Source organism: Arachis ipaensis, chromosome B8, assembly GCF_059453495.1.
Source record: "Arachis ipaensis isolate K30076 ecotype BB chromosome B8, ASM5945349v1, whole genome shotgun sequence".
Lineage (NCBI taxonomy): Eukaryota > Viridiplantae > Streptophyta > Magnoliopsida > Fabales > Fabaceae > Arachis > Arachis ipaensis.
In genome coordinates, this window is record NC_142443.1 from 90,543,859 (window position 1) to 90,555,903 (window position 12,045).

General features: G+C 41.6%; 1 non-coding gene across 1 annotated transcript; it reads left to right on the top strand.

The window, feature by feature from the left end:
* Positions 1 to 5,030: 5,030 nt before the first annotated feature.
* LOC148548791 (small nucleolar RNA R71) lies at positions 5,031 to 5,137 on the top strand. The gene has a single exon (XR_015898301.1). It is a non-coding gene; the product is annotated as a small nucleolar RNA R71 (small nucleolar RNA).
* Positions 5,138 to 12,045: the final 6,908 nt, after the last annotated feature.

Sequence of the window (12,045 nt, forward strand, 5' to 3'; positions counted from 1 at the left end):
GGCTACTAACGTGGTTCTTCCTTGCTTCCTTTGTCCTGAAATCAACCAATAAAGTGCATCAAAGCTCTACTCCAAGTTATGAGACATGCATCATTCAATTTTGTCATTTAGTTCATGCATAATTCTCATGAAATCATGTAAAATTCACAATGTTTGCTTGAATCAAGATGTAAGTGATTATTTACCCAAAACTTGCTTATTTCTTAAGAAAGTGCATGAAACTACCCTAAAACCATAAAGAAAAGGTCAGTGAAACTGGCCAAAATGCCCTAGCATCACAACACCAAACTTAAAGCTTGCTTATTCCTAAGCAAGTACTGGAACAAGAGAATGATGAATGAAATGACAAGATGAATGAATCATTCTTGTGGAAGTCATGTCCTTGGTTTTATGGGTTTTCATGCATAGCAACTTAGGTTCATTCCTTTACTGGCTTTCAGACCTTTATCATGCCTTGGAATACTCACTTGATGGAACCCTTTGAGACTGTTATTTATTGATCCCTTTGTCTTTCCAAGGTTTATTGCATCATTAGGCTAAGTGTTATGTGAGAGGGCGACTCTTTAAGATAAGTTTTCAGCCAACACTCCCGAACCAGTTGGTTCAAGGTGCTAGGTGTTGAAACACCCCTAAGGACTTACTCCTTCAAGTCTCTCTCCCCCATACATGCACACCACAGGCACATGGTTTGTTATTTTCTTTCCTTGAGGTCTTGGTGTCCAACACCTCTTTGGGTTACTAAATATTCTGTAGCAAGGTTGCTCTTGATAGTGGATTTTCAGTTGATAATTCCGGGTTAGTTAACCCAAGTTACCAAGTGATGAAGCACTCCTAAGAACTTATTCATCCAAGCAGATCCTTGGTACAAGAGCACCACAGACACATCCCTCAATGTTCAAACCCTTGGTGCCTAGCCTTATTCTTTATTACCTTTCTTTCTTTTTCAACTCTTAGTATTCTTTTCCTTTTCCTTACTGGGATCTTATTATTTAGCTAGTCTCAAGGGGTGTGTTTCAAGCATATGATTCAGGAGAGATAGTTGTCTTCTCACCTTGTTGGTGAACCAACCTAGCTAAGTGATTACTACACCACAAATTTAAGGACTTACTCCACAAATTGAACTCCACTCTGGTCTTTCATAACATCTCTTTTTATTTAGCTTAAAAGGACAAACATACAGTAAGTAAGATGCAAATGAAGATAGGTAACTTGGACCAGCACACATATAAAAAAGGCAAGAAAAATACTAAAGACAGCATTGAAAATCCTAAATTACCATGGAAGCATGTTCTTTTTCATACATGATTTTCCTTATTTAATACTTGAAAAAGATGGGATAATGAGGGAACTCCACCACCTTTTACTCATGGGATTGCTCATGCTCTCTCTCTTGTTTGTCCCCTTTGTGTCCACTTGTGCTTCCTTGCATTCGTGCCAGTTTAGCTTTTTTCCAATCCTCAAGTGCCTTCCTTACTGATTCATGACTCTTTTCTACCCTCTCTCTTTCTTCTCACGCTAATTCATCCTTTACTTCTTCATAGCTTGTGATTCCCAGATGCAGTATAGGCAGTTGTCCGACTAAGTATCCAAGTCTGGCCTGAGTGTTCACATGATGTCCAGTCTGGTTCATGTAAACTCCTTCTGAAAATGCCCTGTATTCGTCGAAGAGTTCTGCCTGTTCTAACTGTTTTCGATGCATTTCATGTATGTGTGCACCTTGATATGCTTGGATGTTGATTAGCTTTTGGATGGCCTCTTGTTATTGATCCTGCCTTTGTTCCAACCTGTGGAAGGATTTACCCCATCATTTCCCTTGTTCCAGTTGCTGCTCCATCATCTGCTTTTGCCACTCCCCCTGTTGATTCGCCCATCTAGAAATTGATTCTTCTTGGCGATTCATCATTTGTAGTTGGAGCTCCTTCTATGACTCTTGATTCTCCCAATAATGCCTAGATAAGCCATCAATAGCTTCTTCTAATTGGTGCATGTTCAAGGTGGCTGCGGCTTGCTCCTCTGGGTTCTGCCTTTCCACAGCTTGGTGGGCTACTCTCTTTCTTATCCTTCGTTGAGGTAGGGGAGAGGCAACAGCATGCATATGCCAGACAGTAATTGGGATACCAACTTTTATCTATTCGGGGTTTTCGTCTTCGAACACCACCCCAGCCTTGTCACACAGGCGAAAAATGGTGCTGGGGTAGCCTAACCTTCCTCTAGAATCACTTTTCTCAGCCATCTTCCTAATGCCTTGGGCTATGAGTTCATGCACCTTGATCTCTCCCCCTTTAAGTATACATTGCACCATTGTTGCTCTCTTAAGATTCACCTCTGAATTGTTTCCGGCAGGGAGGATGGATCTCCTTACAATTTCGAACCACCCCTTTGCTTCAGGAGTGAGATCACCTCTTTTGATAAATTTGGGCTTTCCATTGGGATCTCTCATCCAGTCCACTCCTTGTACGCAGATATCTTTCACAATCTGGTCATAATTAGGACTACCATCTATTCGAGATTGATAGCTCTCTTCTTCAAATGGTATGGTTCGTAGCTTCAACACCCTCATGATGCTCATGGGACTAAAATCCACCGTTACTCCTCTCACAAAGCTTATATAAGATTCCTCCTTCCTATCATACCTCACTGCATTTGTGTAAAACTCTTTTACGAGCGTTGCATTTATTCTCGCAGTGACTGGATCGGTGAGGAGCTCCCATCTTCTCTTTTCTACCTTCTCTGTGATTTCGGCGCACTCAGTTTTCTTGACTTGAAAACCTAGCTCATATATGATCTCCTTATCAGCCATCCATCCAAATTGAAGTGCATGGTGAAAGGTTCTAAACTTCTTTTCATCAAAAGGACGTGCTCCATAGGCTCCTTCCCCTTTCTTCTTTTAGAGCTTGATGATGCCATGAGTAAGAGTTGATGTGTGACAGTGTTGAGGGGTTATGGATAAATGGTGGAATTTGGTTGGGTTTGGATAGGGCGAGATGAAGGGATTTGGGTTAGGAAGGTGTGAAGTATAAAGAATGGGAATTGGAATGTGAAGGGGGTACGGACTAGGAATCACTTATATAGGAGAGTGATGAGTGAATGAAAGGTGTGGATTGATGGGGTGGTTGTATGATGGATGGATGGGGTTTAGCAATGGATGAGCACAAGGATCATCAACTTTATGATAGGGTTGGTTCAGTTTCCAAGCTTGTTCTTCTTCCCATGTTGCATGGCAACAATTTCCAATGCAATCCCCCTGAAGACACGTGTATAGTCCTTTCTTTTTGTGGTGACCGAATCCTCCTTCAATTGTCCCATCAATTCTCCTACAAAATAAAAGAAATATGATTAATAAAATTATGGAAAGTGGCCACAAATTTTAAAAGAAAAGAGAAAGAGTAACTACTTTTTAAAATTTTTGTTTCTAGTTACTAATTGCTATTCATGAGTGCAAACCAACTAACCAACTAAATGTCCATGTATGCAACATTGGTGACACCAAACTTAGTTTGTGGAACTGTGGTGTAAGAAGATTCGTTCAAGGTGCTAAGAGTGATATGCTATGAATTGCATTCATGTCCTCTTAGTGTGCCTTGAACACCAAACTTGTTCTTCACTATATGTTGCATTCAAGGATATGTCAAAGTTGATTTGAATTTCATGAACCTTGTAAAACATGGGTTGCCTCCCATGAAGCGCTTCTTTAGCGTCACTAGCTTGACGTTCTGCCTTTTGTCAGGGTGGTTGGTAGTGCTTCAGATCTTCTCCTCTTGCAGTAAACCTATATCCATTGGCTTCATCAAGAATCTCCACATGTTCTAGGGAGAGAACTTTGTTGATGGTGAAAACCTTGGGTAGCTGAGATGGGATGGTGGGAAGATGGGGTGGGATATTTGGGAAGTAAGTTGAGATCACTTTATGAGGGCATTTGTTGGAGGGCCTTGATGAATGGTATGTTTACATGGAGAGATGCAAACATGTCAAGAAACCTTGAGTATATTCTCTTCTCTACACCACCATTGAGTATTTGGGGAAAGGGTGCATAGAATCTCAGCAGCTCCTTCTGTGTGATTGTGGTTTCTTGATGATTCTCTTCCTGCTTTCCTGCTGATGTATCTTCAGGTTGTTCTAATGGTTTGTTCGGCTCTTCCTCAGTCTCCTTATCACTTATAGTGACCATCTTGCAATCTTCCTATCTGACCTTCTTTGCTTCACCTCTCGGATTTTTCTCTGTGTCACTTGGGAAGCTATCAGTAGGTTTGTGGATTTTCTCAGAAAGGTATCCCACTTGAAACTCCAGCCTTTTGATGGTGTCTCCCTGGTTCTTGATATTGGCTCACACCTCCTCATTGAACACCTTGTTATCTTGGATTTCCTTACATATGCCTTCAGGTAGAGCTTCAATCCTTGAGAGTCTATCTTCAGATGATGGAGAGTTGCGATTGGAAGGATGAGAAGGGCCATTTTGACTTTGGTATGGATGTTGAGAGGTGTTGTTAGGTGGGTGTTGATATGACCTCTGTGTGGAGTTTTGGTGAGTTGCATTGTTGTTGGGGTTGTGGCGTCTCTGATCTTGGCCTTGATCCTGTTGGTTTCCCCATCCAAAGTTTGGGTGGTTCCTCCAACCGGGATTATATATTTTGGAGTATGGGTCATGATGCTGCCTAGGTGAATTTCCAATGTAGTTGGCTTGTTCCTGATCACCCTCTGCTTCTTCATTCACTCCTTCTTGAAATGCTGCTGAGGTGGTGATTGCTGCCACTTGATTCCACTCCATCTTTTTGGTAAGGTCAGCCAACTGCTTGGTAATAAGCTTGTTTTGAGCTAGCAGTGTATCCACATTGTTCAGCTCCATCACTCCTCTAGTGTTGCCTCTTTCAGAAGCATAGAAGTAGTCATTCTCTGCTATAGTCTCAATGACATCTATGGCTTCTTCAATGGTCTTCTTCTTGTTCAGAGATCCTCCGGATGAGTGGTCTACTGCCTTTTTTGATTCATACGAAAGGCCTTCATAGAAAATGTGCAACTGCACCCATTCATTGAACATATCTGGCAGGCATCTTCTTGTCAGGTCCTTAAACCTCTCCCATGCTTCATATAGAGTCTCACCATCTTGCTGCCTGAAGGTTTGTACCTCAGCTCTCAACCTGTTGATTCATTGAGGAGGATAGAATCTTGCCAAGAATTTGTTCACCACGTCTTCCCAGGTTGTTAAACTCTCATTTGGAAAGGATTCCAGCCATTTAGATGCTTTGTCCTTGAGTGAGAAGGGAAACAGAAGTAGTCTATAGGTGTCAGGGTGAACACCATTAGACTTCACAGTATCGCATATCCTCAAGAAGGTGGTTAGATATTGATTGGGGTCTTCTTGGACACTTCCTCCGAATGAACAATTGTTCTGAACAAGGGTGATGAGCTGTGGCTTTAGTTCAAAGTTGTTGGCATGTATGGTTGGCCTTTGAATGCTACTTCCACAGTTTCCTGGATTTGGATTGATGTAAGAACCCAGAACTCTTCTCTCTTGTCCAGCCCGATGCGCTGGACCTTTTCTGCCATAGTTGTAAGCCTCGTCTTCATGATGGTTCTCCATATTCTCATCCATGTCTGGTTCAAAGTACTCCTCCTCTTCCTCAGTACCAACTACTCTCTTCCCTCTTGCTTCCCTCCTTAATCTAAGGAAGGTCCTCTCAGGTTCAGAATCAAAGGAAGTTGAAGCCCCGCTTCTTCTCCCTGTCATACAACCAACAAGGCACAAGCAAGGAAATAAATGCAGAAAGTGTTCCTGTTGGAAATGCTGTTAGTGTGAGTGATGCAATATATCAAACAGTTAGTGGGCCAGTGAACCAAGTATTAAAACAAAATGCAGGTAACACCACTAATGGGTGAAAGGTAAAGGGAAAGAAATAACTACAACTGAAAGTAAATTACTCAAATGAAACTAAATCAAACAAAAGGAAAATGCTCAATCTAGTTATTTACCAATTTAATCATTGTTGATACAAAATCAATCCCCGGCAACGGCGCCATAAACTTGATGCACGGAAACTTGTCTCTTAACAAATCTCCCTCGGCAAGTATACCGAATTGTCATCAAGTAAAAACTCACAATAGAGTGAGTTCGAATCCCACAGGGATTGGTTGGTCAAGCAACTTTAATTGGAGTAATGTTATAGTTAAGCTAAGCAGAAATTGGTTTGAGAGTTGCAGGAAATTAAATGGCGGGAAAGTAAATAGCAGAAAATGTAAATGCTGTAAATAAAGAGCTGAAAATAGATGACGGAAAATAAATCGCAGAATCTTAAATGGGAATGGGGAAGATGATCATAACAGTAATTGGCAGAAATTAAAGAGAATGGGTAAGATCAGAAATGGGGAGTTCATTGGGTTTAGGAGGTGTTGCATCCTCCGGATCAATTCATTTTCATCTCTTCCTCAATCAATGCACTCATTGATCTCCTTGGCAATCTTAAGTGATTGAATTCCAATTCCTTGGTAATTCAATCTCTCAAATCCTGATCAGTAGCCAATTCCTTGGTCCAATTGCTCATGAGAAGAGATAAGGTATGGTCACTGATTATACCACATGTATTTCTAAATCAAAGTGTTGGTAGGATTATATGTCATTATACCCATCCAAACCCCAACTTGGTCCAACATGAGAAAGCATATCTAGCATGATCTCTTCATTCCTCTTCCAAGGTTCAGAAGAGATCCAAGTATGAATAGCTTCTTTTCCAAGATAACTACTCAATTGGATGAAGATTGAAAGCTTTCTAGTAAAATCAAGAGAAAAGAAAGAAGAAGAATAATGAAAACTATTATTGATCCATCAAATTACAACAGAGCTCCCTAACCCAATGAAAGGGGTTTAGTTGTTCATAGCTCTGGGAAAGGAAAACAAAGATGGAGAATACATTCTGAAAAGTTAAACTAGAAGTTGCAGAGAAAGTAAAATACAGAAAGTAATTCTAATAATGCCCAAAAGCTCTCTTCTAGTTCAAAGTTCTCTCTATTTATACTGTTATTCTGATCTTCTAGTTGCTTCTTCAAGTCTTGGATATGGGCCTTTGGATCTTGAGTTGAAGCAATTATCATCTTCAGTGGGCTTAGCTTTACTTGCAGAGAGAGAGTGTGAAGTAGGCATGGACTTTAGCTTAGGACGTTAGTGGCGTTAACGTTAAGTGAAAGTGTGGGTTCGAGAATGTTAATGACAATCACCTTTTTCACTAACATTCCTAACCCAATAATGGTCCACCTTAACTTCAACGTTAGTGGCACTAACGTGACCACTAACGTTGCCTCTTGGTCCTTCGCACACGTTGTTGGGGTTTACCTTTATCAATAACGTTGAGAGTCCCCCCTTTCTCACATTAGAGTTCACGTAAGTATAACTAACGTGGCTCTTAACGTCAGCACACTTTAGCCTCGAGAGCATTAGTGACACTTACCTTTGTCACTAACTCTCCAAAACGCCCCTTTCCTACGTTAGAGTTCACATTAATTGCGTTAACGTGGCCTCTAACGTGGTATTGGTAGCCATCCCCAACGTTAGTGACAAAGGCGAGTGTCACTAACGTTGGCTCATCATTCTCTCCTCCACGTTAGCTTCCTCGTTAACTAAGTTAACGTGGCAACTAACGTGGCTCAAAGTGGCTTTGTCCAACGTTAGTGACAAAGGTGAGTGTCACTAACGTTGGTGATTCCTTGCTCCCTCCATGTTAGAGTCCACGTTAACTAGGTTAACGTGGCTCTTAACGTGGCCAATATGAGCTTAGTCCAACGTTAGTGACAAAGGTGAGTGTCACTAACGTTGGCATGATCTTCCTCATCCGCGTTAGAGTTCACGTTAACTGAGTTAATGTGACTCTTAACGTGGCCAGCTGCCACTTTGGAACGTTAGTGGCACTTACTTTTACCACTAACGTTGAAGTTCTACTTCTCTTCCACGTTAGTTTCCACGTTAACATAGTTAACGTGGCAACTAACGTGGGCTATGATGGCTCACGAAGGCGTTAATGGCGATTACTTTTCTCATTAATGTTGCAAGTTAGCCTCCATTCCACGTTAGTGGTCACGTTAGCTAGACTAACGTGGCTACTAATGTGGTTCTTCCTTGCTTCCTTTGTCCTGAAATCAAGCAATAAAGTGCATCAAAGCTCTACTCCAAGTTATGAGACATGCATCATTCAATTTTGTCATTTAATTCATGCATATTTCTCATGAAATCATGTAAAATTCACAATGTTTGCTTGAATCAAGATGTAAGTGATTATTTCCTAAGAAAGTGCATGAAACTACCCTAAAACCATAAAGAAAAGGTCAGTGAAACTGGCCAAAATGCCCTGGCATCATTGGCATGCAGGCAAAGGCATGAGTAGCATAGATCAAGCATTCAATGTCCATGTTAAATTACCATAGAATTCAAACTAACAACCTGTTTGTAAGAACAATTATATTAAATTAATGAAATATAAAAAAGGGTTTTGTGAAAAGCAGGCATTTAGAGTAGTAGAATAAAAGAAATCCAAAAATAGTGCACAATGCCATACGGGCATTTTCACAAACACATAGCATGCGTGGTAGGTAAGCTATTGAAAATAATAAATGGAACATGCAAGCAACCCTTTAAAAATTAACATATAATTTCCAAACAAGTTCTTAATAAGCCACAAGCAAACAAAAGGAATAATAATGATCCTACTAAATATCTAACACCAATTAAAAGAAAAAGAAAGAAAAAGAAAACATGGATAATGCAAGTAAAAAGAAAAAGAAAAGGAGAAGAAAACATAAATTAAGAAGGAGAATAGAAAAGTAAAGAGGGAAGAAGAAAAGAAAAACCTTGTTAATGGTGGTGAGAGAGAGAAAGTAGAAAGTGAGAAAGAAGAAAGAAGAAGAAAGGGAAAGAAAGAAATAAGGAGGGAAAAGAAAAAGTAGGATTTGGGGAAGAGAAAGATAAGATATTTAGCAAATTAGGATAAGCTGTGCGGCGCAAGCGACGCGGATGCGTTGGGTACGCGTTCGCGTGGATGGCGCTAAAAGGAATCGATGCGGTCGTGCTGGCCACGCGGACGCGTGACGCATTTTGTGCTACTGGCGCGAGGGCAGCCTCGCGCTCGCATAACTCTCTGTTCAAAACATAGTATTGCCAAAATCCAGGGTGACGTGGTCGCGTGGTCGACGCGATCGCTTGAGTGGCCATTATTGGGATATGACGCGGACGCGTGAGCCATGCATTCGCGTGGTAAGGTTTGTACGTTCAGCACCAGTCCAGCACCACTCTAGCACAACTTTCGGTCGTGCACCCTATCTTACGTTGATTTTCAGGTCATGCGTCCGCGTGAGTGACGCGGACGCGTGGGAGGCATGTTTCCCATGTGACACGGACGCGTCTGTGACACGGTCACGTGGGGTGATTTGTGCCAAAGGCACGCCTCCAGCTACGTTCTCGCATGACTCTCTGTGCGATTGTTTTTTCTTCTTGAGGCACATAAGACGTGGACGCGTCGGCGACGCTATCGCGTCGCGTGCTCTCCCTCTTTTTTTTTTTAAATAAAAATATGCAAATGCAGATGCGAACTAAATGTGCTAATAAAGAGAAGAGTTATTGAAAAAGAAAACTAAGAATAAAGAAAGGAATGATCATACCATGGTGGGTTGTGTCCCACCTAGCACTTTGCTTTAACGTCCGTAAGTTGGACGCTCCACTAGCTCAGTCTTCTGCTGTGAGTGGATCCTCCAAGAGGAAGATATCTAACTCCTTGTTTTTCGCCACCTTCTCACCATGATATAGCTTCAAACGATGTCCATTAACTTTGATGAGTTCAGAGCTTGAAGGATGACTTAGGTGAAAAACTCCGTACGGCTCAGCCTTCTCTACTCTATACGGACCTTCCCATCTTGATCTCAACTTGCCTGGCATGAACCTCAGTCTGGATTTGTAAAGGAGGACTAAGTCCCCAGGTTGGAACTCTTTCCACTTGATGTGCTGATCATGTACAGCCTTCATCTTTTCCTTGTACAGCCTTGAGTTCTCATAAGCTTCCAGGCGAAGGCTTTCCAATTCTTGCAGTTGCAACTTCCTTTCAGCTCCGGCTTTCTCAAATCCCATGTTGCACTCCTTTACTTCCCAAAAGGCTTTGTGCTCTACTTCAACTGAAAGATGACAGGCTTTTCCATAAACTAAGTGAAAGGGACTCATCCCAATGGGTGTCATGAAGTGAGTTCCCGTGCAATGATAACTGGAAACTTCTGCTTGTCCTCAAGGTATGCATATTTGATGTGTGGAGGGAGGGGTTTTAATTCTAACTTCTACTCATGGCCAGGCTCTGGATTGTCTGGAGCTGGTGACAATGGTAAAGTACTTTCATTGTCCTCAGAAAGTGTCCCCACATTCGGACCTTGTCCTATGTACTTCTCTGCTAACTCCTCCTGGTGAATTTCAACCACGGTTTCATCTATGATGTCACACTGGAGGATAGAATGATCTTCTGGAGGGTGCTTAATAACTCAATTCAGATTGAAGCTTACTACTCGGCCGTCTATTTCAAAAGAGTATGCCCACTAATACATTTTCAGCGACTCCAACCACTGTAATAATGCTTTTATCTGCTAACACAAAATGAGCTGCCGACCTTTTTAAGGGAGGGAGCCTTAAAATATCATATATAGACAAAGGCATTATACTTACACATGCTCCTAAATCACACATGCAGTCAGAAAATACCACACCACCAATAGTACAATTAACCATACATGGACCTGGATCACTACACTTTTTAGGTATACCTCCCATTAAAGCATATATAGAACTACCTAAAGGAATAGTTTTTAATTCATTAATTATATCTTTATGTATACATAAATCTTTTAGAAACTTTGCGTATTTAGGTACCTGTTGAATAACATCAAAAAGGGGAATAGTTACCTCAACCTTTTTGAATATTTCTACCATTTTGGGATCAGGTTCCAACTGCTTCCTGGGCTTCCTTGCAAGTTGTGGAAATGGAATAGGAATGGCATTTTCTACAGTGTCTGCGCCCTTTGGTGCTTCTTCCTGTGATTGAGCTTCTTCTTCTTCTTCAGCCATGTCCTGTATATCCCCTTCTTCCTTAACATCTTCAATTTCCACTACCTCTTCAGCTGAGGTGTGTTCTGGTGGGTTTGGCTCTTCCTGATTCCTCTCTTGAAATGTGGTTCCGGACCTTAGGGTGATGGCATTAATGCCACCCTTTGGATTGGGTAATGGTTGAGAGGGGATTCCACTGGAGCTCAAAGGCTGGTTATCGGAGTTATTCATTGATCCAATCTGTAAGACAAGAGCTTGCAAGGTAGAGTTCAGACCATTTAGAGTGGAAGTAAGGTTGTTTTCCATGGTATGTTGTCTCCGATTAATAGATTGTAGTAACTCATCATTAGAAGATGAAGAAGGACAAGTGATCTGAGAGGTCTGCTGTTGGTTGTGCTGTGATCCTTGGAATTGCCTTAGGTGAGGTGCTCTGTAAGGCTGGTTCTGGTTCTGTTGCCTGTTGTTGTTATTATTCCACCTCTGATTTCCCTGATTGTCTCTGCCTCCTCTGTTATTGTTGTCCCTCCAGCTCTGATTAGAATTATCTCTCCAACCTTGGTTGGAATTGTCCTGCCATCCATGGTTGTAGCTACCACCTTGATTGTATCCTTGATTGGGACGGTCATAGAAGTTATGAGTGGCTGCCACAGTGTTGTCTTCTTGCTGGGGCTGCGGACATTCATCAGTATAATGGCTATAATTAGCACAGATTCCGCATAATCTCTGTGGGACTAATTGTTGGCTTTGCTGTAGTGGAGAAGGTTGAGCTTGCTGAGCTTGTTGTTGATTCAATTGCATCTACTTCAGTAAGTTGGTCATTTCATAGATACTCTGAGTTAGAGCAGCAGTCTCTCTGCTAGAGGATACTTCTGCAACAGCTTTTGAACGGCCTTGTTTCTGCCTGTGATTCTGAGTAGATTCAGCTATGTCGCTGATCAATTGCCATGCCTCATCAGTGGTCTTGTACTTTTTCACAGACCCATTGCTAG